Genomic DNA, 12172 nt, shown 5'->3' with positions numbered 1-12172 from the left:
CTTTTGTTTTCAATTGAATTATGCACTTTCTTGAGCCAAAAGCAAGCCAATTGAGTGGATTTTCATGTTTCCTTTGATTTAATCAACCATGTATGAATTCATGCTATTTCATGAGGTTTTATGCTATAAATGTCACATATTATGAAAGAATGAATATCTCATGATTTTGAGCATAGCTTTGATGTGTTTGGTTGATTAATGATAGGTGAAGAAAGCTTGGAGAAAGGTTGATGCAAGAAGGAATGGCTAGGAGGAATGACTTGAGTCTTGAATTAATTATGAACCAGGAAGCAAAAGCTGGAGCAAAAGTTAGCCCCTAACTTTTTGGCTAACTTTTGGCATGAAAAACACTCCCTGGATGCACCAAAAGTTTGCGCCAACGTTAGCCCCTAACTTTTTGGCTAACGTTGGCGCTTGAAAAACTCCCTGGGCTAGCAAAAGTTTGCGCCAACGTTAGCCCCTAACTTTCTGGCTAACGTTGGCGCCATGAATAACTAAGGGGAGGCCAACGTTGGAGCAAAAGTTAGACCCCTAACTTTTGCCCCAACGTTGGTATCAGCAAAACAAGGGTGCTGATGTGAAAAGTTGGAACAAAAGTTAGACCCTAACTTTTACTCCAACTTTTACTCAAGCTTTCATGATTCCAACCCAGTTCAATTCGGTTCTTCTCCAAACACCAAGAGCAAAGGCCCAATTGAAGGCTTGAAGACCATTTGAAGAAAGTGTATAAATAGATTAGAATTTAAGTTTTAAAGGGAGCTTCCCTTTTAGTTTTTCAGAATAGCTTTCTTTTGAGTTTTGCGGAGAGCTCACTTTTACATTTCTTAGCATTGTTGTTTTAATTCAAGAGAATTTGGGAGGAGAATTGATTTCTCTTCTTCCTTGTTCTTGCCCAGCACTCTTTACTTTTCTTGTCTTGGATTTTGGGTGGAGAATTGAAGAAATTCTGTTTCAATCTCACCTTGGAATCTTGTTTAATTTTCTGCTTAATTGAATTTCAGTTTCGGTTAATTGTTCTTCATCTACTTTCTTTGCAATTTACAATTTCCTTTGCAATTGTTCTTGTTGGATCTAGGAAGGCATTGAGATCTAGACTTGGTTTTCTAGTCTCTTGGGTCCTGAGATCCGGATTTCCCATTTCCCATTCCCTGTTTACTGTTTTCATGCTCATTTATAATTCTGTTTCTAGATCTGATTCAATCCAAGTGTTCTTCTATTCCTCTGCTTGTTGAATTTTAATTTCCCTTGTTTAATTCCTGCAAATCCAACTCCCAATTCCCTTTACAATTCAAGCCATTTACATTTCTTGCACTTTAAGATTCTTCAATTTACATTTCTTGCGTTCTAAGTTTCTGCCATTTAATTTCTTGTTCTTTAAGATTCAGCACTTTAAATTTCAGCTCTCTTTAATTTCATGCCAATTACCCATTCCCTTTACTTTCTATGCAATTTAAATTTTGCAAATCACAAATCTCTCAACCAAATCTTGATTCGCTTGACTAAATCAACCACTAAACTAAAATTGCTCAATCCTTCAATCCCTGTGGGATCGACCTCACTCCCGTGAGTTATTATTACTTGATGCGACCCGGTGCACTTGCCGGTTAGATTTGGGTGTTTTGGAGAAATTCGTTTTTCTACGAAAATATCCCATCAAGTTTTTGGCGCCGTTGCCGGGGATTGAATTAGATTGACAATGATTAAGTGAGGTGGTGATCTAGATCTAGCATTTTTATTTTCTGTTCCTTTAATTTTCAATTAACCCACTAACTGTTTGAATTTTTGCTTAAGCTAACTAAAACTTCATTCTAGCAATAGATTAAAGTGTCACTGGTTTGTGTGTTTCTTATGTTATGCTTGTATGTCAGGTACAAGAAGAAATACACCCATCTTTCATGAACAAGACGAAAGAACTCTTAGAAGGTTAAGAAGAGCTGAAAGAGGGAAAAATATTGTTGGAGAAGAGGAATCAGAAGAAGAATTCCAAGATATGGAGGAAAGTAAGAAGGCTATGGAAAGAGAAACAGAAAGAAGGAAGCCCATAGCAAGAGAAGGAAACCTAAGGCAACAGAAGCCTCAACTTCCATGATCAGAGGATAAAGGATGTCAAGCTAGTGACAATAAAAGAGCGCTTGTTGGGAGGCAACCCAACCTGAGGTAGTTTTCTGTTCATAACTATTTTAATAAAAAGGTTAAGTAGTTTTATCTATAATGAAAGAAGCTAAGTTTGGTGTTGCACACCAAAACAATCTAAAGGAGAATGCAGGATTCTAAGTTTGGTGTTTCACCAAAATCCCATTATAAAACACATTCTCACTTTCTGCATAATGCTGGCTTCAAGCATGTTGGATGAACTAGTTAACTATTCTGCTGTTTCCTAGTTTTCAGTTTTATTGCTTTTGAAAAAAAGAAGAAGAAAAGAAAAAAAAATTTATCACACATGGTTAATTTGATACATGAAAACCATTGGCAAGGTACTAATTTTGGTGTTCCCACACCAAAGTAAGTTCAAAAGCCCATAAATAAATCAGCCAGACTAACCATTGTTTCCAAGTGCTTGGGGAACAAGCAACTTTCAATATCATTACAGAGGTCCATACAAGCTTTTGGAAGGATTAAGCATTATCAACCAAAGAAACAAAAGATGAACCTAAAGGCCAGCAATGATGATGATGAGAAGAAGGAAAGCAAGTGAACTCCAAAAGGTTGTATTGTTAAGTGATTATCTTACATCAAACACTGCTATGATTGAGAGTGGTTTAGTTTCCCTGATTATCTGTCTGTTTAGCATGGTTTCTTTTCTGTAATTCAATAAGCAAGATGCTTGATCATTCACAACATTTTTCTCTTCAAAACTTGTTTGTACTCAATGTTCAAAAAAAATTGCATCACATGAAAGTTCTTTGAAAAGAAGGATTGAGGAATTAAACAATTTTGAGGCAAGCAAAAGATTAGGAGAAGTGGCGATTCTAGTTGTATGATTATGTATTGAGGATGCATGCTTGTGAAAACTTGCATGGGAGCTCATAGGCAGGACATGAAGTTCAAAGAAGTATTGTGGAGATTCTCAAAAATTTATTGATCCAAGAAGCAGCAAACAAAACAAAAGAAAGAAAAGAAAATACAAAAACAAAAAGAACATGGCCCAAGGCTCTGAGCATCAATTACTAGGCAGAAAAAGAAAGAAGAAACAAAACTCAAAGAGTTGTTAGCCTAGTAAATGCTTGTGGTTGAGCTGTGTCAAGGAATGAGGCTTGAGCAAGTAAATCCTTAGGGGTGCTTTAACACCTAATACCTTAAAACCAACTGGTTTAGGAGTATTGATTGAAAGCTTATCTAAAGAGCCGCTTTGAGACATGACACTTAGAGTCAAGGCCAAAGCAAAGAAACTATAAGCTGCTTCAAGGTGACTACATATAAAGAGATCTCCATGATACCATTTGGATGAAAATCCTAAGACCTAAGACTCCCAATATGTGAAGACTAGTGAGCACTGAAGCCCTTGCATGAGCATATGATTTAGAGTTCACCCCACTGACACTTGATCACTTCACTCACAGGACCTTACAATTTATTCTTCAATCCGTCTTAAGTGAAAGAACCTATGAGCATAATTCATTTCTTGCTTGGGGACAAGCAAGCTTTAAGTTTGGTGTTGTGATGACAAGTCATCTTAGCCTAGTTTCACTAGCATTTTTCTTTTGTTTTCAATTGAATTATGCACTTTCTTGAGCCAAAAGCAAGCCAATTGAGTGGATTTTCATGTTTCCTTTGATTTAATCAACCATGTATGAATTCATGCTATTTCATGAGGTTTTATGCTATAAATGTCACATATTATGAAAGAATGAATATCTCATGATTTTGAGCATAGCTTTGATGTGTTTGGTTGATTAATGATAGGTGAAGAAAGCTTGGAGAAAGGTTGATGCAAGAAGGAATGGCTAGGAGGAATGACTTGAGTCTTGAATTAATTATGAACCAGGAAGCAAAAGCTGGAGCAAAAGTTAGCCCCTAACTTTTTGGCTAACTTTTGGCATGAAAAACACTCCCTGGATGCACCAAAAGTTTGCGCCAACGTTAGCCCCTAACTTTTTGGCTAACGTTGGCGCTTGAAAAACTCCCTGGGCTAGCAAAAGTTTGCGCCAACGTTAGCCCCTAACTTTCTGGCTAACGTTGGCGCCATGAATAACTAAGGGGAGGCCAACGTTGGAGCAAAAGTTAGACCCCTAACTTTTGCCCCAACGTTGGTATCAGCAAAACAAGGGTGCTGATGTGAAAAGTTGGAACAAAAGTTAGACCCTAACTTTTACTCCAACTTTTACTCAAGCTTTCATGATTCCAACCCAGTTCAATTCGGTTCTTCTCCAAACACCAAGAGCAAAGGCCCAATTGAAGGCTTGAAGACCATTTGAAGAAAGTGTATAAATAGATTAGAATTTAAGTTTTAAAGGGAGCTTCCCTTTTAGTTTTTCAGAATAGCTTTCTTTTGAGTTTTGCGGAGAGCTCACTTTTACATTTCTTAGCATTGTTGTTTTAATTCAAGAGAATTTGGGAGGAGAATTGATTTCTCTTCTTCCTTGTTCTTGCCCAGCACTCTTTACTTTTCTTGTCTTGGATTTTGGGTGGAGAATTGAAGAAATTCTGTTTCAATCTCACCTTGGAATCTTGTTTAATTTTCTGCTTAATTGAATTTCAGTTTCGGTTAATTGTTCTTCATCTACTTTCTTTGCAATTTACAATTTCCTTTGCAATTGTTCTTGTTGGATCTAGGAAGGCATTGAGATCTAGACTTGGTTTTCTAGTCTCTTGGGTCCTGAGATCCGGATTTCCCATTTCCCATTCCCTGTTTACTGTTTTCATGCTCATTTACAATTCTGTTTCTAGATCTGATTCAATCCAAGTGTTCTTCTATTCCTCTGCTTGTTGAATTTTAATTTCCCTTGTTTAATTCCTGCAAATCCAACTCCCAATTCCCTTTACAATTCAAGCCATTTACATTTCTTGCACTTTAAGATTCTTCAATTTACATTTCTTGCGTTCTAAGTTTCTGCCATTTAATTTCTTGTTCTTTAAGATTCAGCACTTTAAATTTCAGCTCTCTTTAATTTCATGCCAATTACCCATTCCCTTTACTTTCTATGCAATTTAAATTCTGCAAATCACAAATCTCTCAACCAAATCTTGATTCGCTTGACTAAATCAACCACTAAACTAAAATTGCTCAATCCTTCAATCCCTGTGGGATCGACCTCACTCCCGTGAGTTATTATTACTTGATGCGACCCGGTGCACTTGCCGGTTAGATTTGGGTGTTTTGGAGAAATTCGTTTTTCTACGAAAATATCCCATCAAGTTTTTGGCGCCGTTGCCGGGGATTGAATTAGATTGACAATGATTAAGTGAGGTGGTGATCTAGATCTAGCATTTTTATTTTCTGTTCCTTTAATTTTCAATTAACCCACTAACTGTTTGAATTTTTGCTTAAGCTAACTAAAACTTCATTCTAGCAATAGATTAAAGTGTCACTGGTTTGTGTGTTTCTTATGTTATGCTTGTATGTCAGGTACAAGAAGAAATACACCCATCTTTCATGAACAAGACGAAAGAACTCTTAGAAGGTTAAGAAGAGCTGAAAGAGGGAAAAATATTGTTGGAGAAGAGGAATCAGAAGAAGAATTCCAAGATATGGAGGAAAGTAAGAAGGCTATGGAAAGAGAAACAGAAAGAAGGAAGCCCATAGCAAGAGAAGGAAACCTAAGGCAACAGAAGCCTCAACTTCCATGATCAGAGGATAAAGGATGTCAAGCTAGTGACAATAAAAGAGCGCTTGTTGGGAGGCAACCCAACCTGAGGTAGTTTTCTGTTCATAACTATTTTAATAAAAAGGTTAAGTAGTTTTATCTATAATGAAAGAAGCTAAGTTTGGTGTTGCACACCAAAACAATCTAAAGGAGAATGCAGGATTCTAAGTTTGGTGTTTCACCAAAATCCCATTATAAAACACATTCTCACTTTCTGCATAATGCTGGCTTCAAGCATGTTGGATGAACTAGTTAACTATTCTGCTGTTTCCTAGTTTTCAGTTTTATTGCTTTTGAAAAAAAGAAGAAGAAAAGAAAAAAAAATTTATCACACATGGTTAATTTGATACATGAAAACCATTGGCAAGGTACTAATTTTGGTGTTCCCACACCAAAGTAAGTTCAAAAGCCCATAAATAAATCAGCCAGACTAACCATTGTTTCCAAGTGCTTGGGGAACAAGCAACTTTCAATATCATTACAGAGGTCCATACAAGCTTTTGGAAGGATTAAGCATTATCAACCAAAGAAACAAAAGATGAACCTAAAGGCCAGCAATGATGATGATGAGAAGAAGGAAAGCAAGTGAACTCCAAAAGGTTGTATTGTTAAGTGATTATCTTACATCAAACACTGCTATGATTGAGAGTGGTTTAGTTTCCCTGATTATCTGTCTGTTTAGCATGGTTTCTTTTCTGTAATTCAATAAGCAAGATGCTTGATCATTCACAACATTTTTCTCTTCAAAACTTGTTTGTACTCAATGTTCAAAAAAAATTGCATCACATGAAAGTTCTTTGAAAAGAAGGATTGAGGAATTAAACAATTTTGAGGCAAGCAAAAGATTAGGAGAAGTGGCGATTCTAGTTGTATGATTATGTATTGAGGATGCAGGCTTGTGAAAACTTGCATGGGAGCTCATAGGCAGGACATGAAGTTCAAAGAAGTATTGTGGAGATTCTCAAAAATTTATTGATCCAAGAAGCAGCAAACAAAACAAAAGAAAGAAAAGAAAATACAAAAACAAAAAGAACATGGCCCAAGGCTCTGAGTATCAATTACTAGGCAGAAAAAGAAAGAAGAAACAAAACTCAAAGAGTTGTTAGCCTAGTAAATGCTTGTGGTTGAGCTGTGTCAAGGAATGAGGCTTGAGCAAGTAAATCCTTAGGGGTGCTTTAACACCTAATACCTTAAAACCAACTGGTTTAGGAGTATTGATTGAAAGCTTATCTAAAGAGCCGCTTTGAGACATGACACTTAGAGTCAAGGCCAAAGCAAAGAAACTATAAGCTGCTTCAAGGTGACTACATATAAAGAGATCTCCATGATACCATTTGGATGAAAATCCTAAGACCTAAGACTCCCAATATGTGAAGACTAGTGAGCACTGAAGCCCTTGCATGAGCATATGATTTAGAGTTCACCCCACTGACACTTGATCACTTCACTCACAGGACCTTACAATTTATTCTTCAATCCGTCTTAAGTGAAAGAACCTATGAGCATAATTCATTTCTTGCTTGGGGACAAGCAAGCTTTAAGTTTGGTGTTGTGATGACAAGTCATCTTAGCCTAGTTTTACTAGCATTTTTCTTTTGTTTTCAATTGAATTATGCACTTTCTTGAGCCAAAAGCAAGCCAATTGGGTGGATTTTCATGTTTCCTTTGATTTAATCAACCATGTATGAATTCATGCTATTTCATGAGGTTTTATGCTATAAATGTCACATATTATGAAAGAATGAATATCTCATGATTTTGAGCATAGCTTTGATGTGTTTGGTTGATTAATGATAGGTGAAGAAAGCTTGGAGAAAGGTTGATGCAAGAAGGAATGGCTAGGAGGAATGACTTGAGTCTTGAATTAATTATGAACCAGGAAGCAAAAGCTGGAGCAAAAGTTAGCCCCTAACTTTTTGGCTAACTTTTGGCATGAAAAACACTCCCTGGATGCACCAAAAGTTTGCGCCAACGTTAGCCCCTAACTTTTTGGCTAACGTTGGCGCTTGAAAAACTCCCTGGGCTAGCAAAAGTTTGCGCCAACGTTAGCCCCTAACTTTCTGGCTAACGTTGGCGCCATGAATAACTAAGGGGAGGCCAACGTTGGAGCAAAAGTTAGACCCCTAACTTTTGCCCCAACGTTGGTATCAGCAAAACAAGGGTGCTGATGTGAAAAGTTGGAACAAAAGTTAGACCCTAACTTTTACTCCAACTTTTACTCAAGCTTTCATGATTCCAACCCAGTTCAATTCGGTTCTTCTCCAAACACCAAGAGCAAAGGCCCAATTGAAGGCTTGAAGACCATTTGAAGAAAGTGTATAAATAGATTAGAATTTAAGTTTTAAAGGGAGCTTCCCTTTTAGTTTTTCAGAATAGCTTTCTTTTGAGTTTTGCGGAGAGCTCACTTTTACATTTCTTAGCATTGTTGTTTTAATTCAAGAGAATTTGGGAGGAGAATTGATTTCTCTTCTTCCTTGTTCTTGCCCAGCACTCTTTACTTTTCTTGTCTTGGATTTTGGGTGGAGAATTGAAGAAATTCTGTTTCAATCTCACCTTGGAATCTTGTTTAATTTTCTGCTTAATTGAATTTCAGTTTCGGTTAATTGTTCTTCATCTACTTTCTTTGCAATTTACAATTTCCTTTGCAATTGTTCTTGTTGGATCTAGGAAGGCATTGAGATCTAGACTTGGTTTTCTAGTCTCTTGGGTCCTGAGATCCGGATTTCCCATTTCCCATTCCCTGTTTACTATTTTCATGCTCATTTACAATTCTGTTTCTAGATCTGATTCAATCCAAGTGTTCTTCTATTCCTCTGCTTGTTGAATTTTAATTTCCCTTGTTTAATTCCTGCAAATCCAACTCCCAATTCCCTTTACAATTCAAGCCATTTACATTTCTTGCACTTTAAGATTCTGCAATTTACATTTCTTGCGTTCTAAGTTTCTGCCATTTAATTTCTTGTTCTTTAAGATTCAGCACTTTAAATTTCAGCTCTCTTTAATTTCATGCCAATTACCCATTCCCTTTACTTTCTATGCAATTTAAATTCTGCAAATCACAAATCTCTCAACCAAATCTTGATTCGCTTGACTAAATCAACCACTAAACTAAAATTGCTCAATCCTTCAATCCCTGTGGGATCGACCTCACTCCCGTGAGTTATTATTACTTGATGCGACCCAGTGCACTTGCCGGTTAGATTTGGGTGTTTTGGAGAAATTCGTTTTTCCGCAAAAATATCCCATCAGGCGTACCTCTTGAAGAGTCAGGTGTGGCACACCAGGCTGAAAAGTATCACACTAAAAGGGCATGCCACTTGAGCATCAGGACGTGGCACGCCAGTACAAGATTCCAGAGAGCAACATTGAAGACCCAAAAGGCTGGGCGTGCCACTTGGTATCGAAAGCGTGGCATGCCAGCTCCAAATTGTCACTTTGGCGTGCCACTTGAAGAGCCAGGCATGACACGCCACGCTAGAAAGAGCCACATTAAAGTGGGCGTGCCACTTGAGCATCAAGGCGTGGCACGCCAGTACAAGTTTCCAGAGAAGAGGTTGAAAGCCAAAAAGGCTGGGCGTGCTACTTGGTATCGAAGGCGTGGCACGCCAGCTCTCAACTCTCACTTTGCCAGGCCACTTGAAGGACCAGGCATGGCACGCCAACCACTGGACCAAGGTAAAATACTGAGCGTGGCACGCCAGTTATATTTTCCAGAGGAGAAGTTAAGAGGCCAACCATATGGGCGTGCCACTTGGTATCGAAGGTGTGGCACGCCAGCTACCATTTCTCACTTCAGCATGCCACTTGAGACTCAACCGTGGCACGCCAACATCACCCATCAACAAGAAGAAGACCTGGGCGTGCCACTTGAGTTCTGGGTGTGGCACGCCAATAAAGGAACTAAGCACACAAATGGGCGTGGCACGCCAGAACCTGGGCATGTCACGCTAGTTTAGTTTTCCAGAGAGAAAGACCAAGCTCACATAATGGGCGTGGCACGCCAAACTTGGGGCGTGCCACGCTAGTTCAACTTTCCAAAAGCAAGAAGAAGGGGGAGAAGGCCTGGGCGTGCCACTTGAGGTCGAAGGCGTGGCATGCCAGGCTACACAAGTGGTTAAAGAACCCTGGGCATGCCACTTGGGCTCGAAGGCGTGGCACGCCAGGGATACCTATGAAGGAGGGCATGCCACTTGAGGAGTTGAGCGTGGCACGCGAAGCTAGATTTAGAGCTGGGCATGGCACGCCACTGGAGCGCCAGTCACACGCCAGTTGGAAGATCACGTTTATTGAGTTTCTTTTCCCTCCAAATTGTATTTTTCTTTTCACTTTTGTATTTTCTTTTCACTTTTGTATTTTCTTTATTTTCTAATGTTAAGAGTAGTATAAATAAATCCTGGAAGTACTGGGAAAGGCGTTAAGCAGTTGAGCTATTAGTCATAGTTAGATTTACTTTTCACTTTATCATCTCTTCCATCTCTTGTACTTTTCTTTGAGCTATGAGTAGCTAAATTCCCTTTCATTGAGAGAGGAAGCTCTGTTGTACTTGATGGATTAATGATAGTGAATTTCTTATTCTCTTCATCCTCTCTTTGATTTGCTAGAAGGAATTTTGTATTAATGATAGTGTTCAATTACCTTGGAAAAGAGGTTGAATGCAAACTGGGTTTCATGGGAACCTTGGAAAAGGAAACATGAAACGAAGCTAGAAATTCCTTCTCACACTTGAGTAGGATCTGGGTTTTGGTATTTGGATATGGTGACATATAATCCTCCCTCTACTTGGACTTATGATGATGTGTTGTATAATCAGGGACCAAGCATATCTCTCTTCATGAGCAATTAGACCAAGGAATTGGCTATTGATCAAGATCTGAGAGATTGAGTCACCAAGGGATTGGGGCTCAATCAATCATGATTGCCAAGAGGTCAATGAATTGCATGATTGAAGAGGATATGAACTGAATTTAATCTAAAGAGATAACATCTCCTGATCTCAATGAATTCCCCTATTCTTATCTTTCACTTTCTTTATAGCTTTCTTTACATTCTGCAAATCCCCATTCCCATTTACAATTTAGTCATTTACATTTCTGCACTTTACATTATTGTCATTTTCTTTTCTGCACTTTATTGCTTACATTTACCCTTGAGTCATTTATGTTTCTGCCTATTTAGAATTCTGCAATCACCATTTATTCTGCTTAGCTTGACTAATTCACCAATTAATTAAAGTTGCTCAAATCTACCAATCTCTATGGATATGATCCCACTCCACTATGGGTTATTACTTGACGATAATTTTTGGTGCGCTTGCCAAAAGAACGGATTCATCATTTTTATATGGGGTGTGAATTCCAGATAAGGAGTTAGGAGGCCAACCATATGGGCGTGCCACTTGGTATCGAAGGTGTGGCACGCCAGCTACCATTTCTCACTTCAGCGTGCCACTTGAGCCTCAGGCGTGGCACGCCAGCATCACCAATCAACAAGAAGAAGACCTGGGCGTGCCACTTGAGTTCTGGGCATGGCACGCCAACGAAGGAACCAAGCACACAAATGGGCGTGGCACGCCAGACCCTGGGCGTGCCACGCTAGTTCAACTTTTCAGAAGCAAGAAGAAGAAGGAAAAGACCTAGGCGTGCCACTTGAAGTCGAAGGAGTGGCACGCCAGGCTATACAAGTACTTAAAGAACCCTGGACGTGCCACCTGGGCTCGAAGGCGTGGCACGCCAGGGGTGCCAATGAAGGAGGGCATGCCACTTGAAGAGTTGGATGTGGCACGCCAAGCTAGATTCAGAGCTGGGTGTGGCACACCACTGAAATGCCAGTCACACGCCAGTTGGGAGGGTCACGTTTATTGAGTTTCTTTTCCCTCCAAATTGTATTTTTTTATTTTTTTCTTTTTCACTTTTATTTTTTCTTTATTCTAGTGCTAGGAGTAGTATAAATAACCCCTGAATGTACTGAGAAAGGGATTAATCAGTTAAGCTATTAGATATAGTTAGATTTACTTTTCACTTTATCATCTCTTCCATCACTTGTACTTTTTTCTTAGCTATAAGTAGCTAAATTCTCTCTCATTGAGAGAGAGAGCTTTGTTGTACTTGATGGATTAATGATAGTTAATTTCTTCTTCTCTTCATCTTCTCTTTGATTTGCTAGAAGGAATTTTGTTATAATTTTAGTGTTCAATCATCTTGGAAAAGAGGTTGAATGCAAAATGGGTTTCATGGGAACCTTGGAAAAGGAAACATGAAACCATGCTAGAAATCCTTTCTCACACTTGAGTAGGATCTGGGTTTTGGTGTTTGGATATGGTGACATATAATCCTCCCTCTACTTGGACCTATGATGATGTGTGGTATAAT

Source organism: Arachis ipaensis, chromosome B9 (assembly GCF_059453495.1).
Source record: "Arachis ipaensis isolate K30076 ecotype BB chromosome B9, ASM5945349v1, whole genome shotgun sequence".
Classification (NCBI taxonomy): domain Eukaryota; kingdom Viridiplantae; phylum Streptophyta; class Magnoliopsida; order Fabales; family Fabaceae; genus Arachis; species Arachis ipaensis.
Note: the sequence above shows the minus strand (reverse complement) of the source record.